The sequence below is a fragment of the Tiliqua scincoides genome, chromosome 2, assembly GCF_035046505.1.
Source record: "Tiliqua scincoides isolate rTilSci1 chromosome 2, rTilSci1.hap2, whole genome shotgun sequence".
In the NCBI taxonomy this organism is placed as follows: domain Eukaryota; kingdom Metazoa; phylum Chordata; class Lepidosauria; order Squamata; family Scincidae; genus Tiliqua; species Tiliqua scincoides.
The window spans coordinates 193,724,754-193,739,411 of record NC_089822.1 but is presented as its reverse complement, the minus strand read 5'-3'; the positions used below and the strand labels follow the sequence as shown (position 1 = coordinate 193,739,411).

At 45.8% G+C, this 14,658-nt stretch overlaps 1 protein-coding gene across 1 annotated transcript in view; it reads left to right on the top strand.

Annotated features, from left to right (window-relative positions):
- Positions 1–14,658, top strand: part of RBM22 (RNA binding motif protein 22) — a 47,409-nt gene that overhangs the window by 29,020 nt on the left and 3,731 nt on the right. The gene's annotated exons all lie outside the window — the stretch shown is intronic.

The window sequence follows — 14,658 nt, the reverse complement described above, 5'->3', positions numbered from 1 at the left end:
AGCGCGATACCATAGTCTTTCCATACTGAAGGTTGCCAACATACAACATACTGAGTGTGTGCAGGGGAGTGATTCAAATGAAAATTCAAAAGCCTCTGTCCCCAGTCAGGTGTGGTGGTTTTAGATAACAGCAGTGGTCAAGACCAGCGGCACGATGGTTGGTGTGCCTTAGGTGAAGAATTATCAGGCAAGGGGAGGCATCTTGAGAGTGCCTGCCACTTCTCATGGCTACCACTGCCACACAGCATAAGAGTGCCTGTCTGTGGCCACCACCACCTGGCTCAGTGGCATTAGAGTGCCCACTCTACCAGCCCACTTCCACAGTTCACTCAAATTTGAGAAAAAGAAGAGAGATGAAGAAAACGTGCAGCAGAAGATGAGAGTGGCGGGTTAGAATGGTGAGGAGTTACTCTAGCCCCTCCATCTTCTCTCCTCCCTCTTCTACTCCATCCCTCTCCTCCTTCAAGCAAGGTGATTGGTGATGGGCAGGTATAACAGGTGGTCTCATGCTGTTGAGCCAGATGGCAGGCAGCAGGCAAGATCTGACCCCCTGCCTTAGATGCCTGAAGATATTGGGCACAGTGCCTATAATTAATAGGGGAGAGAGCACTTCTTCTTGGAAGTGATTGGACAGGAAGAAGTGGAAAGGAAGGAGAATGTATTTTTTTTCAGGAGTTGTACAAGTTTTAGGGTCAAATAATATTTTAGGTTCAAAGTGCTCCATGCCTTTTTTTTTTTTTTGGTAATGATAAATAGCAACTGTGGGGGCTCCAATCTGATTGGAACGGTGATGTGGGAGAAAGGGGGACTTAAAATGAGAATGTACAGCTGGAGACAATGAACATCAAGACAAAAACGAAACTAAAAAAGTAAAGTTTTAAGCCCATACCAGAACACTTCTAGGAAGCGGGCAGTTCTCAAATCAGACAGGAGGGAGTTCCATAGCTGCAGTGCCACCTCCAAGAAGGCCCTACTTCTTGTCGCTGCCCCCTCTGTTGGGGTGGCACACACAGCAGAGCTCCCTCTACAGCAGTGATTTTCAACCTTTTTCAACTTGCGGCACACTGGCAAGGCACTAAAATGGTCAAGGCACACCATCAGCTTTTTGACAAATGACAAGGCACACTGCGCTGTCAATGGGGGCTCACATCCCCTAATGGTCCTATTGATAAATGACCCTCTCCCAAATTCCCGCGGCACACTTGGGGACCTTTCGCGGCACACCAGTGTGCCACGGCACAGCGGTTGAAAATGGCAGCTTTACAGTTATCACGGGGCATGCCAGAATATGCAGGAGCAGGTGGTCCTGTAGATACCCTAGTCCCAAAGCCATGAGGAGTTTTAATGGTCAAAAAGAGCACCTTGAATTGGGTTCAGAAATGATCTGGCAGTTCAGCTGCTGGAGCGAAGGCCTAACACAATCAAGCTGCTGAGCTCCAGTAACCATGCAGGCTGCTCGTAGTTCTGTGGCTATGCCTTCTGTGGTTATTCCTGAGTTAATGATGCTCCCTCCCGGTAGCTGCATTGGGGGAAAATAGCAGCTGGGGTGTCAATTTTCAGGTTGACATCTCCTACCTGCATGTCACAGTCCTGAAATGGATTGCACCCCCCCATAGCCACCTTTTTGTGAAAGAAGAGACATTTTTGGTGTTATATACTCTTCTTAATAATGTATGAAGCATAATGTGTAGTTTAGCCCACAGTTACTTCACATAACCCCAATGTGTAAGACATGTACACACATACACACACATGTGTGCACACACACACACACACATGTGAATATGTCTGTGTGTGCTTAATCAACCAAAATTTCGTGAGGATAGGAGCCACCATCTGGTTGGCATCTGGAGCTTACATCTGGTCTCCATTTCTTCATTTTGAGAGTACACTTGATAGGAACTGAATTGAATGGGTTTGGTTTTCTTTAAGAGCTCTTCTGATGATAACTTTGTAGTGCTCTACAAATGCGCAAGTTGTAATTTGTGTGTTGCATAGGTTATTCCAGATGTTTTTCTTTCTTTTTTTCTTGAAAGGAGTGCTACTGTTTACAGTGCCATCACATTTCCATAGCATTCAATCTGTGGTATGTTGGTACTGGAAAAATTCTCTCTGTCTCTGTCTCTGTCACACACATAAACACACCAGTATGTCACTTGTGATGTGTGAATTGAGTGCAGTGTGGTGGCTAAGCAAGCATCATGGATTAGATAGTGTCTAGGACAATGTTTCTCAAACTGTGGGTCAGAACACACTAGGTGGGTCACAAGCCAATTTCAGGTGGGTCCCCATTCATTTCAATGTGTATTTTATTTTTAACATATTAGACTTGATGCTTCCATGGTATGTGACTGCCTTTGGGAAATGTTACAGATCTGAACTTTTAACAGGCTATTATGTTGTACAGGTTGTGTCTTGTTATCTGCTGGGGTTCTGTTCCAGAACCCTTCATGGATAAAAAAAAATCTGAGGATTAATAAAGAGTGGAAAAATAGATTTAAAGACCCATTTCCAGGTTTCTTGCCCCTCCACTGCTCCTAATAAGGTCGTGTCTCGACATTCACAGGGGTTTGATTCTGGGCCTCCCTGCTGATACCGTAAAATGTGTTAAATAAAAGCAATTTTTAAAAAATTAAGAAGTGTGCCCCTTTACAATTGGGTTTAAGAACAGGATGGGAAAGGAGGACCATTTCAAACCCAGTCATCAACTTCAAGGAAATTGGGCCCTCTGCCTCCACTGACCAGTTGTTCCGGGGTTTGAAACAGTGATCTCTTCTGATGCCGAAGGGCAGGTGCATCATTCAGGGTGAGGGGGGCACCTGTTGCCAGAGAATTGGTAGTAACAGTGGGTGGAAAGCTTTTGCGGTACAGAGTGTAATCCATGCGGTGTCTTGACTCAAGCACAATGGCCATTATAACTGAAAGGCAAAAACAGGGAAACCTCTCTTTGCTCTACAGCCCAAGATAATTGGTTGCATGGTTAACTTGATTGCTTGGGCATTAAAGTGTGCGTGTTTGTCAGTTTGTTCATAGTAGAGTGAACACTGGGATATCATTTGGCACTGGGACACATGCCCAGTGCCCAGAAAGGGTACACTTCCTCTATTCCAACCTGGGCTCAGATTGTAGGAGTGGAAAAGCCTTTAGCTACTGTGATGCCCCCCTTGGCTACTGTTTTTATTAGGGCTGCAGGGTTGCCATGATTTGGTTAAGAGGAGTGGGGTTTGTGGATTTCGTTCCAGACCCAGCTACATTTCCCCCTGTAGGCTGAGCACTGTTTCAAGCTCAAATACCACCTCAAGCCTCTACTTTCAAATATGAGTAGGGAAATGCAACGTTCAATGTAATGGGATATTTCCCTGAAAGGCCGAGACATCAGAATGAAAGTTGGTGTGAACATTCAGGACAATAGCCTGCATTTTCATGGCAAATATCAGCAGCCCCCCTTCCTGTTCACCTGTTTTTGTGGGGGTCAGCAAATAAGGAGGACACACTGCACTGTGATATTGCTTGTGAAGACTGAGATCTCAGAAGGAAAGCTGACTCAAGCAGGCCCGTAGCCAGGATTCTAGAGGTGGTGGTGGGGAACCATTTTTTCAGGGGGGGGGGGCAATTATGTCAGGTATCTATACTGGTATGCAAAATGAAGGATAAGTATGGAGAAACATCAAAGACCCATAACTAACCCAAATTTCATTAGGAGGAAATATTTTGAGTTGTGTTTTTTTTTTTTGAAAGATGCATTCATTATCTGTAAAGCAATCTAACAATGATCTGCATAGAATAAATGTGTCTCTGTATGCAATGTAAAATCTATTTGTCTACATAGAAATAACATGCAACTTGTCCTTTCATTTTGGACATCAGTGCAATACACAGACTTGCAACTCTGCAAAAGTAAAATATATCACTATGATACAGGTAATATTTACTTGTATTGAAAGCCTTTCATTTGCTGATGACAAAAGTAAATTTACTTTACCTAAAAGCAAGAGGAAAGATACTGAAGTAAAATATAGCAACGCCATGGAACATTAGTTTTTTACATTATTCATTACTTTTAAAGCAAGGTACAGAAGATGTGAAACTACCTAGTAGAGCTGAATTCTCCTATCTTTCTGAGAACTGAATCTTCTTAGAACCATTTCCACACTTAAATTCTTGGTTCTCTTTAGCTCAAAAGCTAGGTATACTAAATTAGCCATTCTTGAGTGAGACATTGATAGTCTTTGAGGTCTGTTAATTTGTGTAAGCACTGAGAAGGTTGATTCACAAACTGCTGTGCTACATGCAAAAGTTTGTACTGCCGCTAACATACTGTAACAATCTTCAGAGGCACTCCAGTGCTTGTATATTTCACTGAAGAAATTTCGCTTTTCAATTTTGTTCTTCTCAAGGAAATGTTTTACTACTTTCATTTCTTCTTTACTTGGAATGGTAATATTGAAATTTTTTAGATAATTAAGCCTACCATTTTCATCATCTAAATTTTCTGCTGCAATTATTGCCTGAAGAATCTCTTCATTGCCGTGGAATCTTCTTTTTATTTCAGCTAGCACTACACCCAGAATTTCAAAAAAGCTTACTGTGGGTGTCACTACATGATGCTCTGTTACCTGTTGTTTCAGACACCACATAATAAGCAAGCAAGGAATTAAATTTGCTTTTCCTTGGCACTTTTACTTCTTCCTCTTTAGCCAGTTTTGATGTTTCCTGCAGAATTGATTTCAAAGTCTTACTGTTTCTTAAGTCTTCTAGTGAATTTTCTGTAGCTTGAATTAAGTTATAGGCCTGCTCCAAGGAAATGTCATGACTTTGGAGTCCCTTATCTACTGGAGAAAGAATTTCCAAAATATTTTTCATTACCACTAGACAAAATCTAAACTCTTGCTTCAGCATTATAAGATGGAGACCAGTGCTAAGAACCACAACTCCCCCAGCAAATTTTTCCATTATTTATTGATATTAGTTCAAGAGTTTCTGATATATGTTTGTATTCTTCAAAAATTGTCCTACACACCTGAAGATGTCCTGACAATCTCTGTTCCAGCAGACAAGAAAGAGCTTTGCCTTTATACTCAGCAGCTACTACCCCACGGGACAAAAAGTTGTATAATTCTACGCATTGTCCAAAAAAATTCCCTCACCATTGGCACAACTTCAACTGCTTTAACTACAACTAAATGCAGCCTGTGGTTAAAACAATGGACGTATGGAATTTCTTTCTTCAGTTTTTTTTTAATGCCTGGACACCACCTTTCTTCCCACTCATAACTGATGCTCCATCGTAACATTTTGAGGGTATATTTGAAAAAGGTTTTTAAATAAACTTTCCTCCACATGTTCTTCAATGTTGTATATTCCCCTCATTGGAAGCTCATTAGCTACAAGAAACTGAATGACTTCAACAATGCTTGAAATGTAATACCTATGTTTTTCAAGCACATTGTCATTAATTAGAGTTGAAATAGATGTGTTTGAAACAGTTCTTTGGTTTCTTTCAGACCACATTAACATAGCCTGCACATGGGTCTCTTGCTTGCCAGACCCTTGCTTTCCTCCCCCCCCAAAGAAAAAGGCCCTACCAGACCCAAACAGCAGAAATGGTCCATCCAAAATCTCAGATGCCAGAGCCATGCTTTTCTCTCCCCCCCCAAAGAGAAAGGCCCTACCAGACCCAAACAGTAGAAATGGTCCATCCAAAATCTCAGATGCCAGAGCCATGCTTTTCTCTCCCCCCCAAGAGAAAGGCCCTAGCAGACCCAAACAGCAGAAATGGTCCATCCAAAATTTCAGATGCCAGAGCCATGCTTTTCTCTCCCCCCCAAGAGAAAGGCCCTAGCAGACCCAAACAGCAGAAATGGTCCATCCAAAATCTCAGATGCCAGAGCCATGCTTTTCTCTCCCCCCCAAAAAGAAAGGCCCTACCAGACCCAAACAGCAGAAATGGTCCATCCAAAATCTCAGATGCCAGAGCCATGCTTTTCTCTCCCCCCCAAAGAGAAAGGTCCTACCAGACCCAAACAGTAGAAATGGTCCATCCAAAATCTCAGATGCCAGAGCCATGCTTTTCTCTCCCCCCCAAGAGAAAGGCCCTACCAGACCCAAACAGCAGAAATGGTCCATCCAAAATCTCAGAGCCATGCTTTTCTCTCCCCACCAAAGAGAAAGGTCCTACCAGACCAAACAGCAGAAATCCAAAATCTCAGATCCCAGAGCCATACTTTTCTCTCCCCCCCAAAGAGAAAGGCCCTACCAGACCCAAACAGCAGAAATGGCCCATCCAAAATGCTCACCCCCAAATGATGCCAGAGTCACTCAGCAGCAGCCTCCAGGTCCTGCAAAGTGCCTGCATAGCCACTCAGCTCCCAGGAAGGTGATTGAAGGCACTGAGCACATTCCCTCCAGGCTTTTTCATGCTCAACTCTCTGGTGTCCTGTGGCTATCAGCAGGTCACTATGGTTGGCCCCTAAGGTGAGTTACTAAGCATCAGCAGCCTGAGCTGATTGGAGGAGGCTGCCTTCAGGGAGGGGCTGAGCTCTCAAGGAACAGGAGCTAAATTGAAGGACATTCAACCACATTTACATGGCAAGTGTGGAAAAAATGCCGGGGGGGGGCAAACTGCTGGCTCGGGGGGGCAGAACCCTCCCTGGCCCCCCCAGCTACAGCCCTGGACTCAAGAAGCAATTCTACATTTTCTGTTCAAACCCAACTTCCCCCTCCACTACCACCACTCCTTGCACCATTTTCAAGAGGGTCATCATCAGAAGCAAAGCCTCTTAGACTCAGACACTGTGCTTTCAGAGAAAGTTTGTTTACTGAGTCTGCCATCTTGTGGTCATTTTTCCTCACTGTGCATTTGGAGCCCAAAGTGCCTTAAGGCACACTTCAGGAGATACATTCAGCATTGCTTGACATCCGTAACCCTAATTGTGCCTCCTGCAAAGCTTTCTCTTTTGCTGCCCATCCAGGACTGGGATAATGTCAATGAAAGGGGTGCCCAGACTTCATTTGGCAGTGTATTCTATTTTCTAAGGCACCGCAAAGGACTGGGCGAGGAAGAGTCCCTGGAGAGCATGAACTGAGTGAGCAAGACAGGCTGCATGTGTATTGGGGGGGGAGGGGACATTGATAGAGCTTATGTGAAATGGGAGAGGATTCCGAGAAAGGCTGAAGCCTCATTCTTGTTTACATTCAGGGACCAAGTTGCAAAAAGAGAAGAAAAATACAGTGTATTTTAAGAAGGTTGGTGGGGGTTGCATTTTAATACTCGACAACTACTACAACATTATTACTACAAATTAAAGTCACTCCCTTTTGAAGTAAATGGTCTTCTGCATTTTGGTAGGTGTACTTTGTAATACATCTAATGCAGTAAAACCCAGGGAAGGGCACTCGAGTCCTGACAACTTGACTTGAGTTGTGAAAACACATGTTTTCTGCGACTCATAGGAATTCGAGTCACATGCGTCATTGACTCACACCCTGACTCGCAAATCATGGCAGTGACTCAGAAAAGATTCATGACTTGTATAGATCTGAGTAGTGAAGACTTGTGATTTTTGTGCCTGCAATTTGGTTTTGTGTCTGTGTATACTTACTATATATATATATTTTTGCCACTTCCACATCTTGCAAAAGACCTTGTGGGACAATCTGGAAGCCAGCATTCAGACTTGCACAAGCAACAGACATGGTGGGAGGAGGGTAAGTTGATTCCAGGAAGCAGGAGCTGGGAGGTGAAGGGGAGGAGAAAAGCTTTTTTTTTGGCTACACATGGCTTGGGGGAAGAACCAGAAGAAGGCAGGGGCAGCCTTGGGAAGACCACAATGTGACTTCTGAGACCTGCAAAGGATTGGGCCTTAGGCCTCCCAGATGCTGCAGGAGACCCTTCCTCAGACCTGCTGCTTCTGTCCTGTCACATTGTCTGCCCCCTCCCACTTTGCTGAGCTCAGATGCATCCCAGTTGGTCTGTGGGATGCTTGACATAACAACAACAACAACAACTTTATTTATACCCCGACAAGGCGTATAAGGTCCCCGCCAAAGGGACCCAAGGCGGCTTACAATAGGTTAAAAGCAGATTAAAACATAATTTAACAAACAGATAAAAACATATTAACACATTGACAGATATAAAAAACAGTAGTCAGATAAAAAGTCAGGTAAAAAGACCATAGAGCAGCAGATCATAAAGGAATCAGGCCTGTAAAAAACATACTAAAAGATGTAGAAAAGATGTTAAAAAGGCCATGAACTCAGAAGGCTTGTTTAAATAGAAGGGTCTTCAGGCCTCGCCGAAAAGTCTCAATGCTTCATGCTCAATGCTCAGTGCCTGAGCATGTCAATGAGTGACATGCTTGGCACTCCTTCTGATGGTGGACTTGGGAGTCATGAGGTGAACAGGGGGGTTATTGCTGGGGCTTGTATGCAACTACGGGCACAAACCTAACCAACTTTCCAGCACCGAGGTAAGGGCAATGCAGCTCTGAGGTAAGGGAACAAACATCCCTTTACCCCAGCGGTTTTCAAACTCTCAGGAAGAGTTTGAACCGCAGTAAGTCTTGGTGGGGGGGGGGATGCAGCAACGTGAACCCCAGGATCGCATCACTAATGTGGCTGCAGGGACTGGGATGCACTCACCAGTCCCTACAGCAGCTGTCCTGGGGTTTGGGGAGCCCTGCGCGAGTGCTTACAGGTTTCCCCAGGTCATCAAAAGCAAAAGTGGAGTGATCGCGCTCCACTGCCGCAAAACCGGAAGTGGAGCACGATCGCTCCACTTTCACTTTTAGAAGCCTGGGAAACCCTGCAGACACTCGAGCAGGGCTCCCCGAACCCCAGGACAGCTGCTTCAGGGACTGGTGAATGTATCCCAGTCCCTGCAAGCCCTGCAGTTCCTTCCTGCCCCTGCCCCTTCAGGGGGCAGAGGCCAGGGCTTTCAGGCTGGGGCATCAGGACACCCCAGTTTGAAAACCACTGCTTTACCTGGAGGACTGCACATGCCCCATTGTTACAGCTATGTCACTGCTAGAAAGTTGGTTAGGATTTGGGCCTTATTGTTTTTCTGGCTTGCTACACTTACTCAAATAACAGCACAGTTTTTGTTTACATAAATGAAATGAAAATGGTGGTTGAAGTGAAGGACTTCAGCACATTGCTGACTGCATATGTGATGGGAACATCAAGGAAGTGTTAAATGAGAACTCTGATGTGCACACACCCCCACCAGCACCTCCCTTTTTTTCTGCAAACTTGTGCCTGACTCACACAGTGACTTGCTTTCTTGTAAGACTCGAACTTGAGTCAAAATGACTCTATAAATGGCTCAGGACAAGTTGTGACAGCTGCCAGTTATGAGTCATGAGTAGAGTTAGGGGTTTGGCAACTCAGGACTTGACTCGCAACTCAGGTGCACTGAATCCAGCACATCCCTGGTAGAACCAACATGTTAACTAGATACGCTGTATTTGAGCCTGGGAAATAATCAGATGCGGATACACGTACCCAAGCCCCTGCAGCCTCCTGGGGATGTGGGGAGCCTGGCGCAACCTGCAGCAGGGCTCCCCACAGCAGTGAAAGTAGATGCGGAGCAATTGCTCTCCACTTCCGCTTTAGCGGAGGTAGGGCGCGATCGCTCCGCATCTACTTTCACTGCTGCAGGGAGCCCTGCTGCAGGTCGCGCCGGGCTCCCCGCACCCCCTGCAACCCCCCTGAGTGATGCGATCCTGGGGATCGCACCGCTGCCTCCTCCCTGCCTCCAGGCTGCCCCGCCCCTTAAGGGGGCAGGGGCCAGGGCCCGCAGACTGGGGTGTGGCGACACTCCAGTTTGAAAAGCCCTGCTTTAGGTGATCATGTGCTTTGGCCCTGAAAGACAAAACATAATCTTCCATAAGTAGCCCTAAGAAAGCCACATTACTTTGTTGGCCTTTCTCCTGTGCCTCTAATAGCATTGTAATACTGAGGATTAAGCTGATGAAGACTTTCCAGTCACAGAGATAAACTAATAGTAACTTGCTTGATTTCTTCCTCTTAGGCTGCTGTTAAGCGTGCAAGAGCAGAACCAGTAAGAAAACTGACAACCTTAATGGCATGATGCCTCTGGGAATCCCTGCCCTTCCTTGGGCTGATGATGCAGGGGCAGGGCAATGATGTGAGGCAATGACACATCACCCTTCCCACCACCCTGGGGGCATCACTGCCACACCCCCACTGCATGGGAAGAGGTCCATCATGGTTGTGATGTGCTGGCCTCCCACAACAGGTGAAACCCTATGTTGCCTCTGATGAGTCTAACTACGTAGCAGGGTTGCCAGTTGACACTGCAGGTCATACCTTACTGTGAGATTCTACCTGTCTCTGCAAGAGCTGCTCAGAGGAAATGGCTTCTGAAATCTTAGAAGAGACAATCAGGATCTCTGGTTAGCAGCTTGCAACTTATCTACAGAGAATGAAGTGTAGAAATCCCATTGTTTATTTTCCTTCGCTTCAACATTCAAAATAACTTTTAAAATCCTGAACAGATTTGTTCCAATATACGTTTATTTTTCATATTTATATGCAATGAGCAGCACGCATGGCTCCTCCCCTTCATTGTATCCTCATACTATTCCTATGAGGAAGGTGAGGCTGAGAGATAGGAACTGGCCCAAGATCATTCAGTACATTTCATGTCCTTAGAGTTGGATTCATGTCCTTTGAATTGGCTTTCTTTTATTTGTCCCATTAGATCTCCACTAAGCCGACCTGCTGTGCTGAACATCAGATGATATGCCTATACTGTGTTTGGGCCATGCACACCTGAATTTTCTAATGTAAATGGCATACAGGGGAGGTGGGCGGGAAGGGCATTATCAATGTCAGAAAAATCAAGCATGCAGGCCCAAGTTCATATATGAGGTGTATTGTCTAATTTGGCCCTAAGTATCAGGTTCAGAAGAAGGAAACAAAAAGAGATATTCTGAGCTGGCTACTTCTGTCTCATTATAGACATCTCACTGTAGACCTGCCAGAGTCTGAGCCTCAGCACCATTCAGAAGTACAGTAAAGCTGCCCCTTTGGACTGGCCTTTAGGTCCTGAGTTAAATCTGGCAGTTCCAATGATATTTTAATAGGATTGTTTTTTTTTCTTTTCTGCTGATGAGCAGGGAGGGTTGCTATAGTTACCCATCTTTCAGGTGGAACGGGCTATAAATCTCAATAAACAAACTGAATTAGTTGGCAACCTTCAGTCTCGAAAGACTATGGTATCATGCTCTGGATGGTGGTTCTGGAACAGCGTCTACATAACATAAGAACATAAGAACAGCCCCACTGGATCAGGCCATAGGCCCATCTAGTCCAGCTTCCTGTATCTCACAGCAGCCCACCAAATGCCCCAGGGAGCACACCAGATAACAAGAGACCTGCATCCTGGTGCCCTCCCTTGCATCTGGCATTCTGACATAGCCCATTTCTAAAATCAGGAGGTTGCACATGCATATCATGGCTTATAACCCGTAATGGATTTTTCCTCCAGAAACTTGTCCAATTCCCTTTTAAAGGCGTCCAGGCCAGACGCCATCACCACATCCTGTGGCAAGGAGTTCCACAGACCAACCACATGCTGAGTAAAGAAATATTTTCTTTTGTCTGTTCTAACACACCCAATACTCAATTTTAGCGGATGTCCCCGGGTTCTGGTGTTATGTGAGAGTGTAAAGAGCATCTCCCTATCCACTCTGTCCATCCCCTGCATAATTTTGTATGTCTCAATCATGTCCCCCCTCAGGCGTCTCTTTTCTAGGCTGAAGAGGCCCAAACGCCGTAGCCTTTCCTCATAAGGAAGGTGCCCCAGCCCCGTAATCACCTTAGTCACTCTCTTTTGCACCTTTTCCATTTCCACTATGTCTTTTTTGAGATGTGGCGACCAGAACTGGACACAATACTCCAGGTGTGGCCTCATCATCAATTTGTACAACGGCATTGTAATATTAGCCGTTTTGTTCTCAATACTTTTTCTAATGTGGCTAATAATAATAATAATAATAAAACTTTATTTTTATCCCGCCCTTCTCCCTAACGGGACCCAGGGCGGCTAACAACATATTAAAAAACAATAGAATTTAAAAAACATTAATACAAACAGATAAAAACATTTAAAAACACACTACAGGGCCATAAAAACAGTAGTCAGATTAAAAGAGTAAAAGAGCAGATCACCGAGGAATCAAGCCTGTAAAACTAAAAGATGTATAAAAAGTTAAGAAGGCCAGAAATCAGAAGGCTTGTTTAAACAACAGTGTTTTCAGGCCTCGCCGAAAGCTCTCAAGAGAGGGAGCCATTCTCAAGTCAAGGGGAAGGGAGTTCCATAATGTTGGTGCCACTACCGAGAAGGCCCTATTTCTTGCAGCCACCCCCCGGACCTCCTTGGGTGGCGGCACTTGCAAAAAGGCCTTCTCTGATGACCTGAGATGGCGAGCCGGATTGTACGGGAGTAGGTGGTCTCTAAGATATCCTGGCCCAGAGCAGTATAGGGCTTTAAAGGTCAAAACCAGCACCTTGAATTGGGCCCGGAAACGAATGGGCAGCCAATGCAGCCCCCGGAGAAGCGGGCTGACAGAGTCAAACTGCCTGGCTCCGGTGACCACACGGGCCGCCGCATTCTGTACTAATTGTAGTTTCCGAACCGTCTTCAGGGGCAGCCCCACATAGAGCGCGTTACAGTAATCTAACCTCGATGTCACCGTGGCATGGATCACCGTGGCCAGGTCTGCACGATCCAAGTACGGTCACAGCTGGCGCACCAGCCGAAGCTGAGCAAAGGCCCCCCTAGCCACAGCCGCCACCTGGGAATCCAGGAGCAGCTGCGAATCCAGGAGGACCCCCAAGCTGCGAACCTGCTCCTAGTGTGGCTAGTGTGGCTGAAAAGGCAGATTCAGGAGTGACAATCCCTTCCACACTGGGAGCAAGTGCAGTCTGTCCTTGGTCTGTCTCCCTGGCTATGGGCCTTCCTTCTTTGCCTCTTTGCCTCAGTCTGTTGGCCAAGTGTCTCTTCAAACTGGGAAAGGCCATGCTGCACAGCCTGCCTCCATGTGGGCCGCTCAGAGGCCAGGGTTTCCCACCTGTTGAGGCCCATTCCTAATCCACTTCAGTGATTCTTAAACTGAATTAAGAACAAACATAACCACCTCTGTGGAGTTTTGCTTTACCAATGGATTTCCCCAAAGGACCACAGTATGTTTCGAGGTCTCACTTACTCACTCACGCCTATTTTTAAAAAGGTCTCACTCACGCCTATTTTTAAAAAGGGAAAGAGGGGGGACCCGGGAAACTATAGGCCGGTCAGCCTAACATCCATACCGGGTAAAATGGTGGAATGCCTCATCAAAGATAGGATCTCAAAACACATAGACGAACAGGCCTTGCTGAGGGAGAGTCAGCATGGCTTCTGTAAGGGTAAGTCTTGCCTCACGAACCTTATAGAATTCTTTGAAAAGGTCAACAGGCATGTGGATGCGGGAGAACCCGTGGACATTATATATCTGGACTTTCAGAAGGCGTTTGACACGGTCCCTCACCAAAGGCTACTGAAAAAACTCCACAGTCAGGGAATTAGAGGACAGGTCCTCTCGTGGATTGAGAACTGGTTGGAGGCCAGGAAGCAGAGAGTGGGTGTCAATGGGCAATTTTCACAATGGAGAGAGGTGAAAAGCGGTGTGCCCCAAGGATCTGTCCTGGGACCGGTGCTTTTCAACCTCTTCATAAATGACCTGGAGACAGGGTTGAGCAGTGAAGTGGCTAAGTTTGCAGACGACACCAAACTTTTCCGAGTGGTAAAGACCAGAAGTGATTGTGAGGAGCTCCAGAAGGATCTCTCCAGACTGGCAGAATGGGCAGCAAAATGGCAGATGCGCTTCAATGTCAGTAAGTGTAAAGTCATGCACATTGGGGCAAAAAATCAAAACTTTAGATATAGGCTGATGGGTTCTGAGCTGTCTGTGACAGATCAGGAGAGAGATCTTGGGGTGGTGGTGGACAGGTCGATGAAAGTGTCGACCCAATGTGCGGCGGCAGTGAAGAAGGCCAATTCTATGCTTGGGATCATTAGGAAGGGTATTGAGAACAAAACGGCTAATATTATAATGCCGTTGTACAAATCGATGGTAAGGCCACACCTGGAGTATTGTGTCCAGTTCTGGTCGCCGCATCTCAAAAAAGACATAGTGGAAATGGAAAAGGTGCAAAAGAGAGCGACTAAGCTGATTACGGGGCTGGGGCACCTTCCTTATGAGGAAAGGCTACGGCGTTTGGGCCTCTTCAGCCTAGAAAAGAGACGCTTGAGGGGGGACATGATTGAGACATACAAAATTATGCAGGGGATGGACAGAGTGGATAGGGAGATGCTCTTTACACTCTCACATAATACCAGAACCAGGGGACATCCACTAAAATTGAGTGTTGGGCGGGTTAGGACAGACAAAAGAAAATATTTCTTTACTCAGCGCGTGGTCGGTCTGTGGAACTCCTTGCCACAGGATGTGGTGCTGGCGTCTAGCCTAGACGCCTTTAAAAGGGGATTGGACGAGTTTCTGGAGGAAAAATCCATTATGGGGTACAAGCCATGATGTGTATGCGCAACCTCCTGATTTTAGGAATGGGTTAAGTCAGAATGCCAGATGT